Raw genomic sequence first — 26,686 nt, 5'->3', positions numbered from 1 at the left:
TTTGTTGATGGGCATTTAGGTTGCTTCCATGTCCTGGCTATTGTAAAGAGTGCTGCAATAAACATTATGGTACAAGTTTCTTTTGGAATTATGGTTTTCTTTGGGTATATGCCCACTAGTGGGATTACTGGATCATAGTTCTATTTGTAGTTTTTTAAGGAACCTCCAAATTGTTTTCCATAGTGGCTGTACCAACTTACAGTCCCACCAACAGTGCAGGAGAGTTCCCTTTTCTCCACACCCTCTCCAGCATTTATTGTTTCCAGATTTTGTGATGATGGCCATTCTGATCGGTGTGAGGTGATACCTCATTGTGGCTTTGACTTGCATTTCTCTGATGATTAGTGATGTTGAGCAGCTTTTCATGTGTTTGTTGGCCATCTGTATGTCTTCTTTGGAGAAATGTCTATTTAGGTCTTCTGCCCATTTGTGGATTGGGTTATTTGCTTTTTTGGTATTAAGCTGCATGAGCTGCTTGTATATTTTGGAGGTTAATCCTTTGTCCGTTGTTTCATAGGCAATTATTTTTTCCCATTCTGAGGGTTGCCTTTTAGTCTTGTTTATGGTTTCTTTCGCTGTGCAAAAGCTTTTAAGTTTCATGAGGTCCCATTTGTTTATTCTTGATTTTATTTCCATGATTCTAGGAGGTGGGTCCAAAAGGATCTTGCTTTGATGGATGTCATAGAGTGTTCTGCCTATGTTTTCCTGTAGGAGTTTTATAGTGTCTTGCCTTCCATGTAGGTCTTGAATCCATTTGGAGTTTATTTTTGTGCATGGTGTTAGGAAGTGTTCTAATTTCATTCTTTTACATGTTGCTGTCCAATTTTCCCAGCACCACTTATTGAAGAGGCTGTCTTTTTTCATTGTTTATTCTTGCCTCCTTTGTCAAAGATAAGGTGCCCATATGTGTTTGGGTTTACTTCTGAGTTCTCTATTCTATTCCATTGATCTTCCTTTCTATTTTTGTGCCAGTACCATACTGTCTTGATCACTATGCCCTTGTAGTATAGTTTGAAGTCAGGAAGCCTGATTCCACCAACTCCATTTTTCCTTCTCAAGATTGCTTTGGCTATTCGGGGTCTTGAAGATGAAGCATTTTTGCAAAAGCATCAGAGTATATAAATGACAAAAGACATAAAAAGGCACCATTAAACACCTGATTACAATGTAATTGATAAATAAAATTTGGTTATAATAACTAGAACTATGACTGATTATAATCTTAACCCTTAAAAATCTTGATCTCTGGCAAAAACCAAGAAGCAAGTAATTGTGAACTGTTTGTCATACCAGTATTTCCTGATTGCAAAACTCATGCTCTAGTCTTCCTCTCCTATGAAGGCAGAGATATATAAACTGAGACCTGCCCAGAAATTAATGTTCCAATATTTTATCATATTTGGTATGACCCAGATAGTCAATGAATTCTCTTCATTTAACTTAGTTTAGTTTCAGGATACCAAAATCTGGAGAGACTATTATAGATAGCCATTCCCAAAACATAATTATTCCTACAGTTTACCTAAAAGCTCTTATCTCATTTATATTTACTTAAATTTTCATCCTATCAAATTATTTTCCTTGCTGACAAATTTGCAACAGATACAATAAGGTCTTATTTGACCTGTAGTAAATCTAGATACAATGGCAATATATGTAACATTGATGACTCTAAAGACATGTCTGTATTAATCAAACCAACAAGCTTGGCTAGCTTCAATATCAGATATCAATTCAGTAATGAATATTTCCCAGATCACGTGAAGCTCTAATTTATTCAGGCCAGACATACATATAGCTATATAGACACAGATATCTCACGATTTTCCTGCTAGAGTTTATAAAGGTGTCTCATTTTTTTTCCTTTACTCTTAGAGATCACATAAGATTGAAATTCCAGAGAGCCCAGGGAGATCACTTACATCTAAAACACACAAGAAGAAAAAAAAAAAAACAAAAAACAAACAAAAAAAAGACAAAAAAATAATAAAACACACAAGAGAAATACCAATTCCTTCTAGAAAGCTAGTTTAACCAATTACAAAAGGCTCACTTTGGTACAATAGCAGAGCCATTAGGAGCCATTGTTCTCCAGATCTCTGGGAAGGCCCTTTCATCAAGAACAGCCACAACAGGGCCCCACGTATCAGTGGACAGCCACCCTGGGATTTACCTCACAACTTTTGGGATCCCCCCTGGAACTTTAGGGCCCCACATTAGTGGATGGCCACCCCAGGATTACCCCTGCAATTTGGGGGATGACACCTGCCATTTTTGGGCCCCACATGTCAGTGGGCATCCCTGCAACTCTCCATCTCCCATCTTGTACTTCCCAACATCTCAGCACTCATGGGAGTTTCCTGGGTCTCCTGACTGGCTCTGCCAATCGTTGGGTTGCACCCCCAGGCCTACAAGACCTGCATTTGCCCAGTTATAAGACCCAAGAAAGAGCCTGGAGTCAGCAACAAAGACATCGATGGTCTAATGGATGGGGGAGCTTACACGTCTGAAGCAAGGTCCTGGAGCAACACCCCTCCATGTGCAGCAGATGGGGGGGCGAGCAGGACGTGGCGGCAGTCTTCACTCCCAGGGGGAGGGGGTGATTGCCAGTTATAGGAGGCATTGATATCAGGTTGCCTCATTAGTTACCAGGGAAACCAGCAGAGGGGCACGCCCCTCACTGCCCCTTTGATAAGAATGATCTCCAGCTGGGGCCTGGGGCAAGTATGTAGGAAGGTCAGTGATGTGAGCGGGGTGTAGGTGAAGCAGGCACTGGTTGAGCAGGGGATGTACAGAGAGCAAGGGAACAGCCATCTTGAGTGGCCTGACCATACAAGGAGTTTTAAACAATCTCACGAATTAATGGGTTATGAAAGGGGAAAATTTTGCTAAGACAGCTGATTTCCATGGTGCTGGCACAACGAATAGACTTCTTTGCCTAGACTGATTAGGTTAGCGGAGCTGCTGCCTTTACCACATGTAACATAGGTAGATATGTTTATGCTCTCATGTTCTGCAAACATGAATAAGCATCCCCTAGCTGCTTAGACTACACTTAAGCTGCAGGATCCAAAGGGAAATATAACATAGTCCTCATAAGGCAGTTACCCCAGGAAGGGACAAAGTATTGAAAAAGAAATGGGATGTATTCAGCAGTCTGGCAGTTAGCAGAGCTCATAAAAAATGACTTTCCCTTAAAAACTGTTTTACGGTGCTATGCTTTTATTAAAAAATTTTAGTTTTTCTCCTGAGAGAATCACTCTGCTGGAGTAACAAGCAGAAACAAAGCAGAGTGGGTGACATCCAAGAAATGACGTTGGAGCCATAATGTACGTATCCTACACAATAAACACTGTCACTTCATGTAAACTGGCGAGAGTCGGGTAAGAAACTTGCTATTATGGAAATTACTCTAACACTTCTCAGTGCTACAGATGTAGTCTCAAAAATAAAAAAAAAAATCACAACTGTATTGAGATGGAAACAGATTGCTGGATTCAGCAGGAAGGTTGACAGGCAGCGAACATTTCTGTTAAGAAGACATTCCCACCGAACTCTTTTCACCTCTGGGTTTGATACTGTTTCCCCACGGGGGAATGCTGCAAGGGACACAGTGCCTGAGCAACAGAGTGGCTCTGTCATGGCAGCTGATAGCTATAAATCCAATGGCAGAAGTCAAGAACCAGCATTCACTTAGCCACCCCACAAACATTTACTGAGCACCTACTATGATCCAGGCACTGTTTTTACATACTAAGTTAGAACAGTAACCAAGGTAGGTAGAGTTCTGCTCACAGGCATTTCCATGACACATCAATAGGTCAATATCTATGTCACTATCTATAATGAGAGGTATTAAGAATAAAGCAAAGTAATGTGCGATGGGTGATTGGGAGTAGGGATAGGGAGCTATTTTTCCAGAGTGGTCAGAGAAGGTTTCCACTGAATTGTCGGGGGCCATTTCTGTCTGAGGTGGTGACCTAGGGACAACAGTATTTACTTAACCAGTGTCCTCACCTCAACGTGTTTGGACCCAGTGAGGTGGATCTTTTAATGCTGGGTCCTTTGATTCCTAGTAGAATTGGAGACGATGGAGGAGATCCCTCTGTTTCTTCCTTAACTCAATAGCAGCATCCTAGACTCCTAGGAGACAGCATAATGCAGCGCACAAACTGGGGACTGCAAAGTCAAAGACCGGGGTACCAGTTCTGATGTCCCCTGAAAATGGGCTGTGCGGCCCTAAGCAAGTCTTCCATCCTGCTGGGTTGGCTTGTCTGTGAAATGAAGTCAGACTGTAAATGCCATGAGGGAGGGCAGGATGGCTGAGCTGTTTCCAGCTGTCTCTCCAGCTCCTTGAACACAGTGCCTAGGACTGGCGAGGGCTCTGTAAAAGCTCATACGGTTGCATTTATTATTAGCTGATAGGCAAGATTCCTTCCCATCCCAACGATATAGTACCTTAGCTCAATCTCTTTATAAGAACAACAGCAAAAACAGCAAATCAATTTCTGACTTTGCTACAACTGGAGCTACTCCATGGAGTCTAGTCATTTCTTTCTGGGTCTCATATCCCCTCACCCATAAAGTGAAGAACTTTATCTCAGCAATTTACCCTGGCTCTAGAATGGTGGATTTTTAATTATATTTTACAAATAAAATTGTATTTCAAATACACTAGGGGGACCCCGTGGTGAATTTTAAAATAATCATGTAGTGGAATTCTTTCCCAAAGCAAAATGTATCCTTTCTTGATACTATTCCTCCAGGTTGGGTCTTATTGCATGAGAATGGGCTTTCTTAGTGGGATGTGTACCAAAATTTAAAAACCTTGCTATCCCTAGCTTCCATTGAGTTGTTAGGGTCATTTCTGGGCTGGAGCATAAAATCCCAGGCTCTTAGGGAAAGGTGTGAGCACGGGAACTTGACACTCTGCTGGAAGCTGCATTCTGTCCTGGGAATGGACATTTTCTTTCCCTCTTTTCCCTTCCTTCCTTTCTCCCTCCCTCCTTCCCTCCGTCATCCCCTCCCTCCCTCCTTTATCCCCTTCCTCCCTCTCTCTCTCTCTTTCTCTCCCTTCCTTCCTTCCTTTAAGAAATCTCAGCAACATTACCAGTAAATATTTTCCATGTAGTTAAGACCCCAAAAGTACATCCTTTTCCAGGAACAGAGAGCAATAACTTTAAAGGATCTCTTTCTTAAAAAAAAAAAAAGTATGAAAGAGAAAAGTAAAGAAAATGAAATAATGGGAATAAAGGAGGAGAAGTTAATGTTTATTGAGTGCATGCTATGTTCCAGACACAACTCTATGAGGCAGATGCTGCTATTATGGCCACTTCATGGATGAGGAAACTGTGGCAGTCTCAAATTAAAATCCATGGAGGGAATTCCCTGGTGGCCCAGTGGTTAGGACTTTGAGCTTCCACTGCAGGGGGCATGGGTTCAATCCCTGGTAGGGGAACTAAGATTCCACAAGCTGTGTGGCATGGCCAAAAAAGAATAAATAAAAATAAAACCCATGGAAATGGACTGCTTCACACAGGTTTAAAGGAGAGCAAACGAGAGAAAAAGGAGGAATGAAAGCGAAGATGGGAAAGGTTTAATCTGGAGATGAATTGTGGGGTCGTGGTATGAATTGGAAAGATCCCAAACCCGAAGTCAGAAGACCTGAGTTCTAGTCCTACTTCTCTACTGACACATCTGTCAAATGGAGAGATTAGACTCACCTGGAGGAAGATGTGACGATTAAAGCAAGATTATGTATACGAGGGGCCAGCACAGCGGCTCCAGACCTCAGCAAGAGCTAGCTGCCTTCCATTCCCCCAGACAAACCTTTACTTGTTTTTTTGTCCTTTTCTGCCATACTGCTGTTTCCCCCCATGTTCTACCTCAAACCTTCTCCAACTGGGGACCATAGAACCATGAGGAAGGCCTCCATTTATTCCTTCAGGTCAGAGAGCTCAAAATGGTATCCATAGATTGGATCTGGTCTGCAGATGTGTTTTCTGTGGCCAAGATGGTATTTTTTTTTTTTTTTTAAGTTTGAGTTAGTTGCCAGCACTTAACATTGACAAGGGAGGGGGCTTCATAAAAAATTTTGGAGTTTTGACTTTTCTTCCAAGATCAGAATATAGGGCCTCCTCTCCCCAATCAATCATTGGCTGGTCTTGTGCATGAGGGATCTCCAATCAACCAGTTGCTATCATTCCCCATTGCCTTATACTTGTTGGCATTTCAGGTCTGGCCTCTGTAGACATTTAAACTTGTAGCCCTCTGCTTTAGGCTACTACTGTCCTTTTTCTTGGGCTTCTTTGAAAGTAAAAGTCATGTGGGAGGGGAATCACATAAGTAAAAAGTTGACAGGATGGATTCAGCATGGAAGTCAAAGACAGTATTCTTTCTCCAAGGATAGGATGGGAGGTCTAAAATTGGATAGATTGGGGTGGGGGGGAAGGCATGGACCTGGCACATAGTAGGTACTCGGAAATTTTTGTTGAATAGATGAAAGAAGAGTGGTACATTATAAGAGGGGCCTGAAGTCAAGCTTTTTCTTGAAGCACAGGCTCCAGCCATTAGCAAGATGTACTCTTTGGGCATCAAAACAGACTTGGCTAATGAAGCCCAACATGGTCCATCTCTAAGCCCCTTTGCTCTTGGGGGACCATGTTTCCTAAATTAAAAATAAGGACAAAAATCCAACCAAAGGTTAATATGCCACATTGATTCAAAATAGTTTTAAAATATTTATTACATACTAGGGACTTTGCTAGGCTTTGAGGGTATATAATAAAATCAGAAATGTTTCTTATCCCCAAGAAACTCAGCCTTACTGGAAATTCAAAAAAGAAATTAGCAATTACACTGTGGGAAGAGGTGCTGTGATAAATACAGGGTGGTATTATAGGAGTACCAGGGAAGACAGTCTACTGTGTCTCCATATACAGTACCTTTATGAGAATAAGAAAAAGGATCTCCTGTTCTGAGCAGATGCAGTCCAACTCAGGGCACGTGGCTTAAATATAGCGTGATCTTGAAAATGTCAGATGTCTTGACCTGTTGCCTTTGGCCACAAATGAGGTGATGTTATTATGTAGGGAGCTGTATCAATTAGGTTATGTTCTGCTACAAGTAATAGAAAAACCAATTAATTGTGGCTTAAACCATAGGACATTTACTATTTACTTAGCAAGAGGTCTGGAAGTAGGTGAATCCAAGGTTGACACAGCAGTTCCATAGTCTATGTGTCCCTGGGTCTGTGTGTCAGCTATTGTTTAGATCTGCTCTTCATGGTCACAAGATGACTGTTGCAGGTCCAGGTATCCTCACACAGTCATTTTCAAAGTCAGGATATGGGGCAGCAAGAGTGGAAAAAGACAATTCTCCTTGCAATGGTTTCTACTTAGATCAGAGAGGGAAAATCTTTCCATAAAGCATCCCCATCAGATTTTCCTGTATAGTTCATATTGCCAGTTAGGTCACATGATCACTCCAGCTGACAGAGAAGCTAGGAAAGCAAGTAGCTGGCTTTTTCAGTCTTTTTAGTGGGAGGTGCTTTGGGAAGAAGGCAGGCTGGGAATGTCAGTTGGGTGGACAACTTACAATGTCAGCCAAACTAACTCAGATTTGGAGAGTGAGAAAAGATTTCCTAGAAGTACTGCTTAAGCCGAGTCCTGGAGGATAAGTTCACTCCAGGGAAATATTGAGGGAGGGGCCAGAAGGCAGACAGAGAATGAACAAACCGTGTGAGAGAACATGGTAGCAAGTTCTACAGGGTCTTCTGCGTCTTTGAGAAATAGAAAAGGCACAATGAATAGAGAAGCAGAAGAAATAAGGCTTATCTTGATAATTAAATGGCTTGTAAACTGGATGGGAGAGGAAATTTATAAAGTGCAGTCTGAAATAAAAGTGCTAGGATTTTTGAAATTGCAGTAAGATATGTAAGATTTTTAAATGGGCATAATCCTGCATCATTTCAAGGGTTTGGGCATTAAATATATGGTATCTCAGCTGTGAACTTATAAGTGAAAGAGAATGAGCACCTACAGGGAAAGACTCTTTGAAACTGATCTGTTCTTCCTTGAAAAATAAAACTCAATAGACTTCATGATGATGATGGTGACGATGATGGCAATGATGATGATGATGATGACAATGATGGTGATGACGATGATGACGATGATGACGACGACGATGATGATGATGGTGATGATGACAATAATGATGATGATGATGGTGAAGATGATGATGATGATGGTGAAGATGATGATGATGGTGATGATGGTGTTGATGGCAGCTGATACTTATTGAGCACTAGTTACACGGCAGACACTGTTCTAAGTGGATAACATATATTAACTTATTAAAGCTTCTCAACAACTCTGAGGCCAATGCTATTAAGTTCCCAATCTGCAGATGAAGCACACTGAGTCCAGTGGATTAAGTAACTTGACCAAGATCAACAGAGAATGGCTCAGCCAGGAGACAGCAAAGCATGTTGATGTTGAAAAGATTTCTTTCCCCCTGTTGATGGGCCCTACTGCCTGTATATATGGTGTTTGACCCAGCAAAGATTAACCTTAACTGCCTTGCACTCTATGGCTACCTTGCCACCTAGTCACCAGGGGACAGGAGTGAGAGACTGTGCTCTCTATGGATTGCCTTGCCTGAGAGAACAGGCTGAAAGCAAGGGGCCTGGTCAAGAGAAATCAATATGTTAATGTGAACATTGTATTAAAACCCAGCCTTGGTTTCTTGCCCAATAAAGTATATTGCTTAGAGCCTCATCAGAGCTATTGCTGTCACCCATGTGCTGTAGTAAACAATAGACTCAAGTCCGTTTGGATCATTGATTTCAGCTTTTTAACCCTTCATTTTTTTTTTTTCCTTCCAAGAATATTGTCTTAAGTACCTGGTATATGCCATGTTCTGTATGAGGCCTTGGGAATAGCCAGACAAATACATAAAATGCCATCCTTTCCCTTGAGGGATCAGGCAGTGATGTTTGTCTTCCTAATTTCTTTCCAATCTGTTGGTTATCTTTTTGTATGATTCTTGGAGAAGTTAGAAGAGGACCCTACATTCTCAGATTTGGCCCAGATGCCATTGAAGCAGCCTGGTATGGTGGAAAGAAAGTGGGATTGGAAATCAGGGAACCAAGCCTCTGATCGGGTTCTGTCACTTACTCATAAATCCTTTGGATTAATGACTGGCAATGTGGGAAGAGTGCTGGATTTGGAGATATGGTTTCTGTGATATTATAAGTTGCCTGGTTATTTGCCTCTGCCTCTAACCAGCATCAAGGAAGGCCAAGCATGGCTTAAACTCAAGGAAAGGCTACACTCTCAGGGCTCAGTTAAGCCACATTTCTATCACTACCAAACTCCTAGAGTTCCAAGGAGATGCAGAAAAGACTAGAGAATTCAGGAGGTCTGGAATCACACCCGAGTTGGGCCATATGCTCTCTGCCATTCTAGTTGTGGCATCTCAGGCTTGTGATTTAGGAAAGAACCCAAATAACCATGGCTTAAGCAAATTAAAATTTATTTCTCTTTAATGTAAAGATAGACCACCCAGGACTGATGCAATAGCTCCATACTCATCGCAACACTGATTGTGTCTATCTTGTTGCTCTACCATCTTCAATACGTGATTTCCATCTCATGACTCAAAGTGATTGGTCTAGCTCTAGCCATCACCACTGACATCCCAAACAACAGGAAGGAGAAAAACTTGTCTCCCGTCATTTAAGAACATTTTTCAGAAGCTGAACACACTAATTCTGTTTATATTCCATTGGCTAGAACTTATTCACATACATACAGACCTACAAGGGGGGACTGGGAAATGCAGTCTTTTTTCTCAAAAAATCATGTAAGAAAAAATGATTTATTAGTTAAGCCATAAAGCCATTAAAAAAATAAAACATGCACTTTCCCATTATAATTTCAACATATAAAATCAGCTTTTGGGAGGACTATTAAGCAGCATTTTGAAGGACATAAAAGTCTTAAATTATTGGCTCATATAGGTGATATGAATCATGGACTTAAAAACACCATGCTTACTTTGAGTGTATAAAATTGGTGATCCTTTGGCTCAAAAATGTAAGCACTACTATTTGGACTCTTCTTTGGTATGAGATGCAAAGAGAACTTTGACTCTTATGACCCAAATTTGAGCATTAAAGTTAGGAAATGCAGTCTTAATTTGCCCAGTTCAAATGTGGGGGTTCTTTCACTGAGAAGAAGAGGACAGATGTCAGGCCACAATGAGCAATCTTAGCCAAAATTAGTAATGAACCTCTTTGATCCTTCATTTTTTTAATGAGTAAATGGGGCTAATATGATCTGCTTCATTGATTTGTGAGGGTTAAAAGACAGGTGCTTGTGAAAGTACCTAGCACATAACTGATGCCCAACCAACGGGAATAAGCATAATTATGCAGGTAAAATATTTGGCACATGGTAGGTCCCAGTTCTCCCTCTTGCTCCATTCCTCCTGGTTTCATCCATGCTCGGTGATACCTATGAAAACAAGATAAGAGGAGCCAGGGCCTGGACCAGTTGCGGGCCTGATACACGTAATAACTCTTACTGCTTATACCTCCTCCCCTTGCCTATTCCATCTGAGACAGGTCTGACGCTAAACATAGTTAGGACATGAAAACAGAAAGTGAACCCTTGGCAAAGTGCCTCCCAATTAAGCCCATCTTGTAGCAATTTTCAGAGTAATTGCTATCAGGGATCTGTATTGGGGGAAGTAAAGGTCAATGAGGGTTCCTTCAATGATTAGAAACTCTTCATTCTAGGGATGAGTTTGGGTAAATAAAGCTAAGCTCTTAAAACAATCGGGGTGACTTCATCATTTCAGAGAGCCAGAGCTGGAAGCCAAGCTCATGCTGGGGCTCCCTGTGTGGGCCCCAGGGTAGGGCTTTCATTGCCAACATCCAGGCTAGGTTCTCCCAGGTTCCTCAGAGCAGAGCAGAGAGCTGAAGGGGAAGGGTGCGTTCCACTCAGTAGGATCTCTTCTCAATATCACCAGTGCCTTTACATAAAGGTTGGGTGAGGGATTACCATCTGGGAAAACTCTAGACAGCAACCAGTGGAGGTCACTTGAGGGAAATCACACTTGTGACTCCAGAAAGGCAAACATTTTCCCAAAATCTTTCCTCCAATCTACTGTGAAAAGAGTCAGCTATGGGAAGGTACGTGGTGTGGGGTCCTACGTCCAAGATTCTCAAGCAAGGACATTCTCAACGGTTCACTTTGCATCTGGTGGAAATTCTTTTTATTTATGAATTAATTAACACATTAATTCACTCTTCCAATGATAATTCACTAAATGCCTACTATGTGTTAAATACTGGAAAGATTCAAGCCAACCTTAAAAGGAAAAAAACTTGAAAGCAACAAAAAACAATAGGCATAATGAGGGAGGTCAGGATAGAAAAGAGGAGATAAAAATGGCGAAAGGAATACAGTTCCATTCTATGTGCTACTTATTACATATATCGCCACTAGTTTTTTCCCAAATGACATATTTTTGTATTTCAAATCTAATATATATTTATCACAGAAAATTTGGAAGCTATAGAAAAGCAGAGGAAACAAAAGAACCGCATAAAACCTCACAGGAGTGACAAACACTTCTGGGTTTTTAGTTTATAGCCACCTGCCCCCACCCTCACTACCCTCCTTTCCAGACCCCCTTGTAGCAAAATGGGAAGCTGAGCAAGGGCGTAATTTTAGGTAAAGTTTCCAAGAGGGTAGCTTCCGTTTAATCCCACAGGAAAATTCTGGATTATGCCTCAGTCTAAAATTCTGAATTTTAGTCAGTAGACTGAGGGCAGTCCACCTCAGAAGTTACTGAGTGAACTTCCACACCAAAATTAGGAGGAAAAACACACAGAAATGGTAAAAAGGACCTGAGGAGATCTGGGCAAGGCACTGACTCTTTGCTTAGTAGCTACACTCAAAATGTTCTCCTGAACTGTTGCCTGTTCTAGGATTGCTACAGGTCTTCAGTGAGATAAGCAAGATACTGAAAGTAAGCATTTAGAAAATTTTATAGCCATTTGACAGAGTAATTTTATGTATTTTGAATATAATAATAATGTTTAAATTGGCTTTATTTTTCTAGTAATTCACTTTATTTGCACTTTAGAAAAGAATTGGTCTGTGATGTACTAGAAAAAATAACCTGGTTCTTCACCGTATATGCACCATTGGGCTGTGGTACACATAAATAAATGTAGCTATTACTAAAATGGAAAACCATTCATTTACTCATTCATTTAAATATATTTATTAAATTTCTGTTATGAACCAGAAATATTTTGGGGAGGTTGCAAATTCAGTTGTGAATATTTTTGATCTTACATTTAGTGGAGGAGAAAGATGATAAATATACACAAGTTAAAAAAAAATTAAATGTCAGTGGTGAGTATATACAGAAAAACAAAACAAGGAAAGAGAACGGGGATGGCAGAGAAGGAGGTTTTATAGGGTGTTGCATTTGTTATCTATTGCCGCATAACTGATAGCACAAACTTGGTGGCTTGAAAAATGCACATTTGTCATCTCACAGATTCTAGGGTAAGGGTCTAGTCACTGCTTAGCTGAGTCCTTTGCTCAGGGTCTCATAAGACTGCAATTAAGGTGTTGGCTGAGCTGTGTTCTCAGCTGGAGGCTCAACTGGGAGTTAATCCACTTCTAAGCTCACTCTAATTGTTGGTAGAATTAATTTCCTTGCTGTTGTAGAATTGAGGGCTCTGGTTGTTTGCTGGCTATCGATTGGAGGTTGCCTGCAGCTCATGGAAGCTGCTCTCAGCTCCTTGACACTGGGCTTCCTGACATAGATGCTCACCTCTTCAAAGACTGCAAGGGAGAAAGTCTGTAGAGTGTCTGACATTGAGAGGGCATCTTATATAATGTAGCATAATTATGGGAGTGACATCTCATCACTTTGCCATATTCTATGTATGCAGAGCATGTTACAGGTCCTGCCCACATTTAAGGAGAGCGATTACACAGAGGCATGAACATCAGAAGGTAGGCATCCTGAGGGCTATTTCTAGAGTCTGTCCATCACGGTGGTCAAAGAAGTCCTTATATAAAATCAAAGAAGGTCAAATAAGGGAATATTTGAGTGACTATCTGAATGAAGCAAGAGAGCAAACCACACAGACATCTGGTGGAAGAGTGATGCAGGCAGAGGGAATGGGAAATGCAAAGCCCTGAGGCCAAACTTGATGGTGGTTCAAGGAGCAAGTATGGCTGGAGCAATGTGAGCAGAGGGGAGAGGAGGAGGAGATAAGCTCAAGGGAAGACTCGGTTGTCAATGCTGACAGAGAGAGAAGTCTGAGAACTGAACCCCGAGCCAGTTTAGAGGTGATGGAGATGAGGAGGACCCAGCACAGGAAATTGGGAAGGAGTGACCATTGGAGTAGGAGGTAAAGCAAGAGAATGTGGTGTCTCAAAAGCCTGGAAGTCTGGGAGGACAGGTCAACTGTGTCAGATTCCGCTGATAAGATAAGGAATGAGAACTGACCAGTGGCATTATCACGTGGAAGCCATTGGTGACCTTGACAAGACTTGTGATAAGCATGAAAGCCCGATCAGAAGGCCTACCATGAAAATAGAAAGGAGAAATTGGTACCAAAACTTACAGACTTTTTTTTTTTAAGAAATGGGAGGAGAAAAACAGGCGATGACTAAAAGAGCATTTGAACCAAAAGAAGGCTGTTTTTGAAGGTGGGAGATAATGAGTCACATTTGTGTGTTGATCCATGAGAGTGAGAAAAGTTGGAACTGCAGGAGATGAAGGGACATTAGCTGGAGTGAAGATTGAGTGGCACATAGAGGGGATGGAGAGTAAATGCTTCCTAGAGTCAAGGGGAGGATACAATGAGATATTCTCTGTAAGACATCAAAATGGTGTCCGACACATGTTGGGGGTCAGAAAATGATAACTTTTACTATTATTGCATAGCATCTTGGGGCAGGGGAACAGGTAAGAGTAATCCTCAAGTTCAGAAAACTCAAGGTTGAGATTAAAAACAAATGTAAGTGGCCACATTTACTGTTAAGAGAATATGGGTCAGGGACTTCCCTGGTGGTTCAGTGGTTATGACTCTGTGCTGCCAATGCAGGGGGCATGGGTTCGATCCCTGGTTGGGGAACTAAGATCCTACATGCCTCACGCAAAAAAATAAGAAAATAAAAATAAAATTAAAAAAAAGAGAGAGAATATGGGTCAGAAATTGGGATCATCAAGGCAGCCCAAGTTTGAGTTCTTCAGCTGGAAGAAGCAGGAAAGCAAGAGGCCACTGTGTCATATGCTTCAGTGTGGTCTCTCTCCATCAGTGACGGGCTATGTAATCAAGTCCCTGAATTACTTTATTCATCTCATTTTCTCTCCTATAAAAGGAGGCTAGCAATACCCATTCTCTTGACTTGAAAGTTGATTCCTAAGAAGCCAGCAGGAGAAAGTAGTTTAAAATCACCCTCTGCAAATGAGTGTTGTTTTCAAGAAGATGTGGGGATTCCAAAGACTCCCTGGGATTAGAAAAACCAAATACTGTACAGTATACAACAGTTCCTTGAGCAGAAGGGAGGGGAGAGAGAGGGAAGGCAAAATGGCATACAGGGATCAGGAGTCAAACAGCAATTAAGGGAACAAAGGTCAGCTGGATGATAATTACAGGCAGTTAGGGAGGGAATTAGAGCTGGTGAGGTGCTAATTACAGGGACCATTTAGACAAGGGCGGGGCTTCCCTGAGAGGAACAAAATGAGGGCTGATTACCTGCTAAAAATAAAGCCTGCCCCTCTGAGCCTGGGCTCACAAGTCTGGCACCAGCCCAGGCAGCATGAGGCTGAGTGCCCGGCTCTGCAGTGCCTACTCTCCTTCTAGTTGGGCAGGGCCTGCCTCCACCCTTCATCACACTCTGATCCTAGGTCTGGAAGCTCCCTGCAGGTCACTCCCCCGCTCCATGGGGGGCAGGGGTGGGGGTTGGTAATAGAGGGTCGGAATCTGTGTATCCATCAATCAGTAGAATCACCCTAGGGGTTGGCTGTGCCCTGCAGAAGGGTGCCAACGAAGAGGGCCAGAAGGGTGAGATCCAGGCCCCTCTTTGCTCTTCATGCTAGTGCCCTGGAGTGGGGCTGCAGCTGCAGGGAGGAAGGACTGCATTTTCTTGATTTATGCTGAGTCACTATATGGACTGTCTCAACACTGTAGCCCATGCAGGAAGGTTGGTGCAGCTTTCCCAGGTGCTGGCACTGTATCTTTTATTTGCCTCATCACCTTGTGGGATCATTGTTTCCCAGGAAGGGCTTATTGGAGCAGTGAAAAGATGTGGGAGAGGCGGCAGAGGGGAAGCACGTGCTCAGAGCATATTTTTCTAGCTCAGTCAGCCTCCTCTGTGTCCTGTTGGACTTGTAGCCATTGTGAAGCTTGCGGGACAGCTGCATCCCACAGCTGGCACGGATAATCTCTCCGGGACTGTGACGAGCCTCTGTTATGACGGGTAAAATAGACAACCAGATGTTGTCCTCTGTATGCTTCATGTGATATTTCTACTTTTTTTTTTTTTTTGGTTTTGCTTTGTAATAGTTATCTATAACTGCATAACAAATGACCCCAAGATTTACTCCCTTAAAACAGTAATGAACGTTTATCTTTCATAGGTTCTATGGGTCAAAAATTCAAGAACAGCTTAGGTGGGTGGTTCTGCCATGGGGTCTCTTAAAACAACATTCAAGATGTCAGCTGGGGCTGCAGTCACCTGAAGGCTTGACTGAGGCTGGAGGAGCTACATTTATTTGTTTATTTATATCTGCCTATTTTGAAGTATAGTTGATTTACACTATTATATTAGTTTCAGGTGTATAGTATAGTGATTCAATATTTTTATAGATTATACTCCATGTAAAGTGTTTACAAAATAATGGCTATATTTCCCTGTGCTCTATAGTATATAGAGGATCTACTTCTCTTTTTTGGCTGTGTGGCTTGCAGGATCTTACTTCCCCAACCAGGGATCGAACCCAGGGCCCCAGCAGTGGAAGCACAGAGTCCTAACCATTAGACAACCAGGGAATTCCCAAAGATCTGCTTCTAAGGTGGCTCACTCCTATGGCTGGCAAGTTGGTGCTGGCTGCCAGTGGGAGGGCTCAGTTCCTCTTTGTGTAGCCTCTTCACAGGGCTGAGGGTTCTCACGTCAGGGTGGCTGGCGTCCTCCAGAGCAAGTGATGCAATGATCCAAGGTAGAAGCGACTGCATTTTTTTTTACCTAGGCTTGGAGTTCACACATCACACACTGTAACGTCTACAAGATTCTGTTCGCCATACAGCTAATCCTTGATTCACAAGGATTGACAACCAGGAAACAGAGCTAATGGGGAGGTCATCTTGGACCATTGTAATAGCCATTGTAGTAGGCATTTGATCATATCTACATTTTTTGAAAATAAAAAAAAACATTCGATGCTTGTTGCAGAGCAGTTAATTTTCTAGTGGGCTTTATTCACAACAGCTTCCTTGATCTTCGAGGGATCTGTAAATAGGAAGAGATGGACATTCATTCATTTATTCCCTAAGTCATAGATTTATTCATTCCTTCAAAGGTATGTGTTAGGTGCCCACTGTAAGCTGGACACTGTTCTAAGCACGGGCCAGATGGAGAAGCTGAGGCATAGAAGTCCAGTGACTTGCCTACAGTTGAGGCAGAGGGCAATGAGAACCCAGGTATCTGGCCACCATCATTAAGCATTTGAGCAGCAGTTGAGTACCAGGCTCTGGGGGATCAGAGGTGAATTTGAGGTCTACTGGGGGAGTCCTATTGATGACACATACACACAGAGCCAGTAACTGTGACAGGCACAAAATGCTATGAGAAATAGCCATAGGAGTTGCAAACATAGTCATGGCCAGTCAAAGTGGTCAAGGATGGGGGCAGTGCTGAGGGATCAAGTTAAGAAGAGGACTGAGAATTGACAACATGAAAGTCTTTGCTGAGCTCTATGGGAACAGATGAAAAATAAAAATGAATCCTCTCTTGCTGCAGTCAGACTGGGATGGACCTGGGCTCTGTTGGTGGTGGGAGGGGCTGGAGCCAACTCAGTGCACTCTTTACACTCACTCATATGTGGAAACTTAATCCCCAGTGTGGTGGTACCCGGAGGCGGAGCCTTTGAGATGTGATTAGGTCATAAGGTTGGAGCCCTCGAGAATGGCATCAGTTCCCTTAACACAGAGACCCCAGAGGCCATGTGAGCACACAACAAGAAGGACGCTGTCTAGAAACCAGGAAGGAGGCCCTCACCGGGCACCAAATCTGCCGGCATCTTGGTTCTGGACTTCCAGCTTCCAGAACTGTGAGAGAGAGATTTCTCTTGTTTATGAGCTACCCAGTCTATGTTATTTTATTATAGCAGCCTGAATGGACTAAGCCCCCAAAGCCCTTTCCAGAAAAGTGACCAGTCAATGAATGGAGTCCTCCATGGGGCCTTTCTCTGGGCCCAGCAACAAAGACTTGTACTATTATATCAAAAATGCTTCCTGACACCCTACCTTTTTCATGTTTAGGTTTCATGTGTGTGTATCCTGAGACTATAAACCCCCGAGGGCTTTAGAACGGACTATAACATTTGTCCCATGTTTGTTCTTAGTGCATTCAATGGCCTTTCAGTATGCACACCTAAGTTTCCCTGTTACGGACATACTCACATTTAGGGAAGCAGTAGGACATGGTGGTTAAGGGCATAGCCTCTGGAGCCAGATTGCCTGCATTCAAATCCCAGCCCTGCCACTTCCACACTGTTTGAACTTCTGTAACCTCCTTAACTTCTCTGAGTCTCACTTATCTCATCTGTAATATGGGGATAATGGTCTTATCATGTCAATTGGTTTTGTCTTAAGGACTACAGTAAATCAGTTAATATGTGTAAAACCTTAGAATAATTCCTGGTATGTAGGAAATGCTCAAAGTGTATTAGTTCTTATGTATCCTCAGATTATCTACATCCAACCAGCAGATCTCATTTGTTCCTTGATAACGTTGATCTAAGACATACTATCATTTAAGGGTAGCTTTCCAGATGATAGGGAGTGAGTGGTTTGGAGGGGCAGTGGAGAGAAGGAGCAACTTACATGGTATCAAATGAAAGTTGTTTCTCTGGAAATATTAAAATGAGAAAATGTGGATCTATAATTGAAGAAATGCGGTACCTAAACATTTAAGCAGCTTGTCTTCACCTTTTCCAGCTGGGGCACATCTGCAGCTGGAGGCCAGGACAGGATGTCAGGGGGCCTTTCAGAGAGTAGGAACACAATCCCAGTTTTGGGAGGAAAGAGAGTAGACATTTTTTTCATCGAGATATAATTTGCATACAGTCAAATACCCAAATCTTATGTGTACAACACAAGCCTATACTTAAAGTCATATGTGCTCCTGCCACAATATTTGAAGCAAGTCTGGGCATGAATATCATTGTATTCAAATTTGGAACAGATGTGTCTAGAGACACTTATGAAAAAAACTCAACATCAGAGCATTTTTAGGACTGGGAGAGAAGAAAACTTACATATTGAATAGCTATTATATGCTAGAATTTTCCGTGTGTTTTTTCATTTAAGACCTGCCACAACCCTGTGAGTTCCTTATTAACAGTCCCATTTCACAGGTGTGGAAATTGATCCTGTTTACATAATTTTCCCCAAAGTCACAGAATATTTTGTGCTTTTGAATTGAGCTGAGAACTGCCCTGCTTCAAATTACTATGCTCTTTTCTTCCTACTATAATTACAATTTATTTAAATTCAACACATCCCTTATCTTAGAGACACCCAATCCAGTTTTTTACAACATATTAAGATGAAATTGTACTGGGTGCTAGGGAAGAAGACACTGAGATCAAAGCTACGTGCCATTTTTTAATTGCTATGAACAGTCTGGAATGAGTCCAAACAGAATAAGATAGAAAGGCAAGTCATGTGTGATTTGTCTCATCATTTTGGGGCTAGGGAGGAAGTATTTACAGAATAAAATGTCATGAAGATGCATAGTACAAACTAGTGACTGTTGGCTTAGATATTGAAAGAAGGCGAGAGAGAGAGTGGCGGGGGGGGGGGGGGGGGGGGGAGTTGCCGCCCAGTGCTGGCCCTACAAGTTGACAGAGTTTGTGTCTGCCCAGGTGTGTGGAACAAATATTTTTTCTTCTCCCCTCCCCCTGCCCCTCGCACTCACCCCCCACCCCCCACACCCCCACCTCCCCAGTTCTTCTGGGCCTTCATCATCCTAGCCTACCAGACTTTCAATACTCCTAGCAAGGGTCACACGGAAGAAGTCATTAATTAGCAAAGTCAGATCCAGTCACGCAAGAACAGATCACAGAAGAGGGAGGAGGCCCAGGAGATGGGAGAGTGAGTCCTTCGTAGCAGGGTCAGTGAAAGCAGAGGGGGATGATCGAGACGTCCTGCACTGCACTCCTCCGAGCCCATGCTCCTGCCCGTGAGAGTCCATGCTCCCGTTAGGGTTTCCGTCTTCTGAGGCCTGACGATCTGGTTTGATTTTCTAAGAAAGGCGTCTCTCTTGTGACCTCTCTGTTTTGATGGTATTCAGGAATACAACCTATACGCCACACACACACGTACCCACTCACACTTACACACTCACACCAGCACAGCCTTCCTTAATTAAAGTTTCTTTCTGTTAGAAGTTTTACAACGTTTTACAAAGGTGTACATAGTTTTACTATCAAGCTTTCTGTTCGATTCTCTCATTTGTCTTTTTCTGGGAGACCAGGTCTCCATCAATGGGCAGCCTTCTTGCCTCGGCCTCACTTAAATTCCTGCTGTCTGGAAGGCATGCTTAGAAAGAAAACTGAGGGAAAAATAAAGACAGATTGGGTGCTTTAATCTTCCAGGTACCAATCCCTTGAGGAGTGCCTACACCTTGAGGGTCTGGAAATCCCAGTGAGACGGAGCGTGGGCTAGGCAGGTAAGACCCCGGCTGAGAGTCAGGTCTGAGATGCATAGCCCAATGTGCTGAAAACTTTCCTTTCTTTCCCTCATTCATTCTCTCCTTAACAAATATTCCTCTTCCATATTCACCTGTGTTAGGGATACAGTGGTGAACCAAATGGCCTCTGTCCTCTACGACCTTGGCCTCTTGAAGAGTACAGACAGGGAAATGATAGGAAAAGCACAGAGAAGGCGCACCCAGTCCAGCCCTGAGGTTTTATTTTTAAGTTGACTCTACTTTCTCAGCTACTCATTCCCTGGCCCCAGCAGAGCGGACTGGGAATAATGTCAGAATACCTGGGTGCAATCCCATGTAGCTGCTTCTCTGTCTTACCCAGAAAATTGCTCAGACCTCATTGATGAATTAAGAAGGTACCTACCTAGCAGTCAAGCCCTATAGAAATGCAGCTGACTGATACTGTCTTCAAAGCTCACGTTGCTGAAGAATAAACAGTAAACTTGCTATTTAGGAAATAAGGGAGTGTCATGGGTTGAAGAGAACTCCCCCCACCCCAAAGATATGTCCAAGTACTAACACCTGGAACCTGTGAGGATGACATCATTTGAAAAAAGCAACTTTGCAGATGTAATTAAATGAAGGGTCTTCAGATGAGATCATCATGGCTGTAGCGTGGGTGGGACCTATATGCAATGACTGGCATCCTTACCAGAGAAAGGAGATTGAGATTTGAGACAGACACGCCAGGGAGAAAGCCACGTGAAGACAGAGACTGCAGTGATACAACACACAAGCCAAGGAATAGCGAGGGTTGCCGGCAGAAGCTAGGAAAGAGGCATGGAATGGATCCTCCCTCAGAGCCTAGAGGAGGAATCAACCCCACCACACCTTGATTTCAGACTCCTGACCTCCAGAACTATGAGAGTATACATTTCTGTTGTTTTAAGCCATCAAATGTTTGGTAATTTGTTACGGCTGCCCTTGGAAACTAATTAGAGGGTTAATGAGATTTTTGCTACAGTCTCACTCCCTTAATAGACAGGAGACCAGGAATCAGGATAAAGAGATCCTAATCCCTACAGAGAATGACAGAATTTTGATAGGGCATCTTCCCCAAGCTCTGAAAGGGGCAATTCTATGTGGCTGCATTTTTACCACATGATCATATACCTCCTGGCTTTCAGCTGTTAGGTAATGTTTGGACCACAGACCCAAGGAGCTAATAAGCAGATCATCCACGTACACAGATCAAGTATATGCTAGCAAAATCAGAGACAAACACACCTCCAAAAGCTTTTGAAATATTTTGATTTTTGATCAGAAAAGAATGAAAATAAATGTAATGACATAAATCAGAACTTTTTTTCAAATCCCTTATATTTATCATATATGCATGAATATAAGTCCCCCAAATGGGGTTATTTCCTATTCTCCCAGGGAGAAAAATCAATAAGAAAATTTTGTTTATCAACATGAACAGATAGACTTCTAGGTGTGTAAATGGAATAATTCAAATGTATGCATATTGTATCTAACCTATTAATTTAATTATATTTAAATATTGTGAATCACATATAAAATATTATATTGATTTAGAAGTATGTTTTTTTTCTCATGTATCACAAAACAACCCTACTCAAAAAGTAACTTTGACATCAATATCTTTGTTATCACTGGAGCCACTTTTTGAGTCATTGAATCACTTAAGACTCAGCATAGTTCATTTGCAGAGAACATTGTTTCTATTTCTGCATGAGTTTTGAAATAGAACACTTATTGAATCCTTATGTGACATGGTCACTGAATATGTTATCTCAAGCACATAAGAAGCCATTTCTAAAACAGCATCCGTAGTTTTTTGTTTGTTTGTTTTTTGGCACACGGGCTTAGTTGCTCCACAGCACGTGGGATCTTCCTGGAGCAGGGATCGAACCCGTGTCCTCTGCATTGGCAGGCAGATTCTTAACCACTGCACCACCTAGGAAGCCCTGTATGTTTTTTTATATGTATACATTTGCAACTTCCATAATGTTAATACTTATTCTGTTGCTGTTAAAATGACCCTCAAAGAACTTATTTACAACCAGATGCAACATTTGAATTAGGGTTTCTCTCACTTTAAATTTTTTAAAAATGCTATTTGATAAACACATTGACAGGGGCTTTTGGGGAGAATGATTAACCCAAAGGGACGATTCTAAAGGTACAGATCTTTGAATCTCTGGGAAGTAGGCTAGGTTGGGAAGCACCGTCAAATCAATTAGGTATGTTGCTGCTCTTTCACTGCTCTGAAGGACAAGACCTGGGCCTAGTGAGAAACACGAGGCCCTCTCCTTGCTCTAAGAATGGCCCCTAACAGGAAGCTGGCAGGTATCCCAGACTGAGCAGATAAAGAAGGGGCTGGTGCAGCCGTGCGGAGGTGGAGAGACAGATGGCATCTACTTATACTTATTAAGGTTACGACTCATGGCCAGAAAGCTCCAGCTAGATTAGGGATGATTACAATTTCCCTGGTGAGTTTGTATTTGTCAACATCCCTGAAAAAAGTCATGGCCCTGGTTATAGAGAAAGGGAGCACTCGAGAATACAATCAGAAGGAGCACAGAGAAAGCTGCAAGTGTCTTACACCCGAGGAAAGGATGCTCTGGGTCCCTTGCTAGCCCGTATCACTATTTGTTGGCCCATATCCATTCTGTATATTGATCAAAGGGTTGACATGCTGTGGGGCCTGCAACATGATACAAATCCATCCAAATAATCACCAAGATCTCTAAATCCCTTCCAAATGTCACTAGCCACCGTTAAAATTCCTTGTATATGGGAGGAAAATGATGGCTCTTGGTGATCTCATTGGAAAGACCCAAGCTGATAGGGGACCAGATGATGGGTCATGCTCCAAATTTTATTTCTGAATGGAATGTACATCTTCTTAATATCTGGAGTTGAGAGCTCTTTCATGTTAAAAAAGCAAAACAAAACAAAAAACCTGAACACCTACTATGTGCCACACACTTTTTGTAATGAAAACAGAGCAATGATAAAGATAGACAGGGTCTCTACCCTGACTGATAGGACAGTAAGTACAGGATACACTGGCAGCATGTTGGAGGGCACCTCAACCATCCTTTGGGGTGGTGAACAAGGAAGACTTCCTGGAAGAAATGAGCTAGAGAAAAAGAAGTTGTGGGGGGAAAGTGTTGGCAGAGGGAGCACTGAAACCTAGAAGGAACAGAGACAGAAGGCAAGTTTGAGGAACTACAAATATTTCACCAAGGCTAAGCCAGAGCCTGCAAGACAAGGAGTGACATGAGATGTCTGGATCAAGTCAAGAAGGATTTTGTGAGCTGTTTAGACACTCAGGTTTTATTTTGAGGGCAATAAACATGTTTAAATGGAAAGGTTGAGTCTCTCTTAATTCAGAGTTTTTGTTTCCAATGCCAGAAAGGAAACCAGATACTTTAAGATTTGCAGACTCTTTCTTCTCTCATTATGTGGATTAGGCATCATTTACAGTAGAGAGAAGGTTAAAGCAATAGACTAGACTCTGAAGCAGTAAATATGCAATGATATTCCTGCCAGTCTTCTCTGTGGGCTTCCCCTTCCCTCCGTGGTGCTGTGCCTTCCAGAAGTGAGCATCATCCTTCCTTTCTGATGGTCACGTCAATGTTGAGAATCCCCAAAGGCACTGGGATCTTGAAAAATGCAGTGTTGACAATCAGGAAATGAGCTGGGAGCTTCCCAGAGGTACTGAATTTGAGCTCAAGGTTAAGGATTTTTAACCACGTATTTTAACACATTCATTGGAGAATCAACTGAAAGCACTTCTAAGGGAAGCTCTATTGGCAGTTAGCACTATTTTTACCTTAAATCTCATATGCAGTAATCCACAAAGCACTTTTATCATCTCATTTAACCTTCTCCAAAACTGATGTCAGGATTATTTTCCCATTTGACACTTGAGGAGACTGGCTCAGCGTGGTTTGCCCAGCGTCACAGAGCTTATTCGTAGTAGAGGCTGGGTTGGAACGCACGTGTCCTGATCCAGAGGTTGGTGGTAATTTCTGTAAACCAGGTGATATAAAGAAAGGTTTCAGGAACAGGGCAGGGGTGGTCTTTAGCATGAAGAAGAGAAAACACATTTGAAACAATCCTTCATTCATTCAATAAATTATTTGAATGCCTACTATGTGCTACGTACTCTGGCTAGAGATGAAGAAAACAGAAATGGCTCTTGCTAATATAGCACGTACAGTTAAAGGAGAAGTTGGGTATTAACCAAAAAACTTCATATTTCATGCTTGCCCAGGGTCTCTTCTTTGGAGAAATGGTCCGTTACTCTTTTCATAATGGAGCATAACATTTCCTGAGGTACTGGCCTCGTCAATTTCCTTGTGTATCCATTGAACCCAGAGTGGGCACCTGGCCTAGCACTGACAGACCAGTGACTCCTGGCTTCTGTGGTTGGTTTGAGCCTGGCTGTGATCATGTCCAGTGTTGTGGAAGCCCCTGGGGAGGATACTTGTGTTCTTTTCTCAGGGATCTTGTTCTGTAAAGGGATATAATACCAGAAGAGACAGTGACTGTTTTTGCCATCCCGTGGGGAAAAGAAAATCTGCTTGAAAAGAAATGAAAGTAACACAGCATAAGGTAGAAGTTAGGAGACAAAGAGAGAAAGAGCCCTAAAAGCTTCATGTGAACTCCTGCATCTAGCGATGCCTTTTGGGTTAGGTAGGGCAATGGATCCCCTTTCAAAGCTTAAGTTAGTGCTGGATTTCTATCCCGATGGGTACATAAAGAATTACATAATTACAAATTGTGACAAGCACTAAGAAGGAAACAAAGAAAAGACTGAAATTCAGAGCCTAACTGGGCTGACAATTGATATCAGGTTGTTGGGAAAATGACATGAAAGTTACAACATGAAAGAGGAATAGGCTTTAGTGAAGCCAAAAGTGGAGACAAAACCTAGTTTGTAGAAAGAAGAACATGTAGGGGAGATCCAGAGGAGGAAAAGAGCTGTTGCCAGTATTTGAAGAGCTGTTAAGTAGAACGGATTGCATTTTGTTTGGCTACATTGGACTGTAGGTGCCAACCGCTAGAAGTTGCAGTAGGTTGGCTACAGATTAAACAAAAAGAAAAACTTTCTAGTAGTAAGAAAATCATAATTTTCCAGACACTGGAGGATCCCAGAAGAGGGCATGGTCACCTATCAAGGGTGTTTTACAAGAAAATTTCAGTTACTAAATGAGGGGCGACTGGTCAGCATTTATTTCTTTATTCAACAAATACTTCTTGAGCCCCTGCAATGTGCTAGGTCTTATACCTGTGCATAACAGTAAATAATATGCAGTCTTAGAACCAACTCAAAAAACTAATGGTCTGGGGGGGAAACTAAAAACTCACATGTCAATTACATGGCAGGACAGTGAGCAGCAGAGCAGGTGGCAGCTCCAAGTGCTTTGTGACCACATACGAGGACAGCTACCTCAATTGAGAATGACTTCTAAGGTGGGCTCCAATCCTATAAAAGTCTGATTCTAAACATCAGGTAAAAATTCTTGCGCAACCTGAGGTTGGGATCCAAAGGCAAGCTCCTATCATGGTTGGGAGACTCAGTTCCCAGGATAAGGTCAAATGAATAAATTCCAGGGCCTGTTAGAAGAGTTCGGCGAGCATCCTACCTTGTACGATGGCACCTTAACAAATATAATAAACAAAAAATGTTACCATCTGAAGAGTTGGCATAGAATTCCTCTTAGGGAGGGACCTGTCTCTGGGAAAATATCTTGAAAAGCTTTGAGGTGGGGGTGGGGGGAACTATAAAGTGCGGGCAGGACAAAGGGCAACAGGAGGCTTCAGGATAGAAGCAGATGTTTAAGCTTTTCTGCGGGGGACAATAAGGAAAATGTGTATTTGGTTTGGATTCTGTTTTCTCAAAGGCTGAGAGAGCGGGCAGGGAGATCAGAGCTGCAGGTAGAAGAGAGCAGATGGAAAAGTGGGTCATGGGAATGTCCCTGGTCATTGGCATTTTAAGACGAGAAGATGCCCAATGTTCCATTTGAAGAGCCTTGTGTTGTTTCTCCATCTCCCTCAGAGCCCTGACCCTTCAGTTTAGTCTACCACCCTCAGGAAGGCCTCCAGGGAGGATGTGAGTGTGTTTATATGTGTGAACATCCAGGAAGAGAACTGGATTTGTCACTAGGTTCCTGTGATGTAAACAGAGACACCATGCAATGGACACAGCAGCCCAGAGGTGACTGTGATAAATAAGCCTGCAGGTATCTGCAGAAATCCAGGGAAGGTCTTGGAATTCTACAGGAGCATGGAATGGGGAGTTTTGGACCAATCTTATCTGGATCAAGGGACATGGAGGACGCAGCACGATGAGTTCTGGGTTACATTCACCTTATTCTAGACTGCGAGTACTAAAGGTTCACTTCCATTAGAGCATGAATTATATCATAGATGGAGGTATACATACATCTTTTCCTCCCAGCCACCTACCCCACATGTGAGATCTTTGAAAACAAGTCCTTCGTAGCTTCTCTGGTGCCCAGTAGATGACAAAGATGGGGCTAGAGAAACGCTTTGTTTGGGGGCTGGTGCCATTCCCTTGTAGGCAAAGGGGAAATGAATCAGCCTCAAGCCACTAACAAGTTACAAGCTCCTAGACAAAGGCCTGCCTTGGTTCTGGGAATTGTGATAAT

This window comes from Hippopotamus amphibius, chromosome 9 (genome assembly GCF_030028045.1).
Source record: "Hippopotamus amphibius kiboko isolate mHipAmp2 chromosome 9, mHipAmp2.hap2, whole genome shotgun sequence".
NCBI classification, from domain to species: Eukaryota; Metazoa; Chordata; class Mammalia; order Artiodactyla; family Hippopotamidae; genus Hippopotamus; species Hippopotamus amphibius.
Note: the sequence above shows the minus strand (reverse complement) of the source record.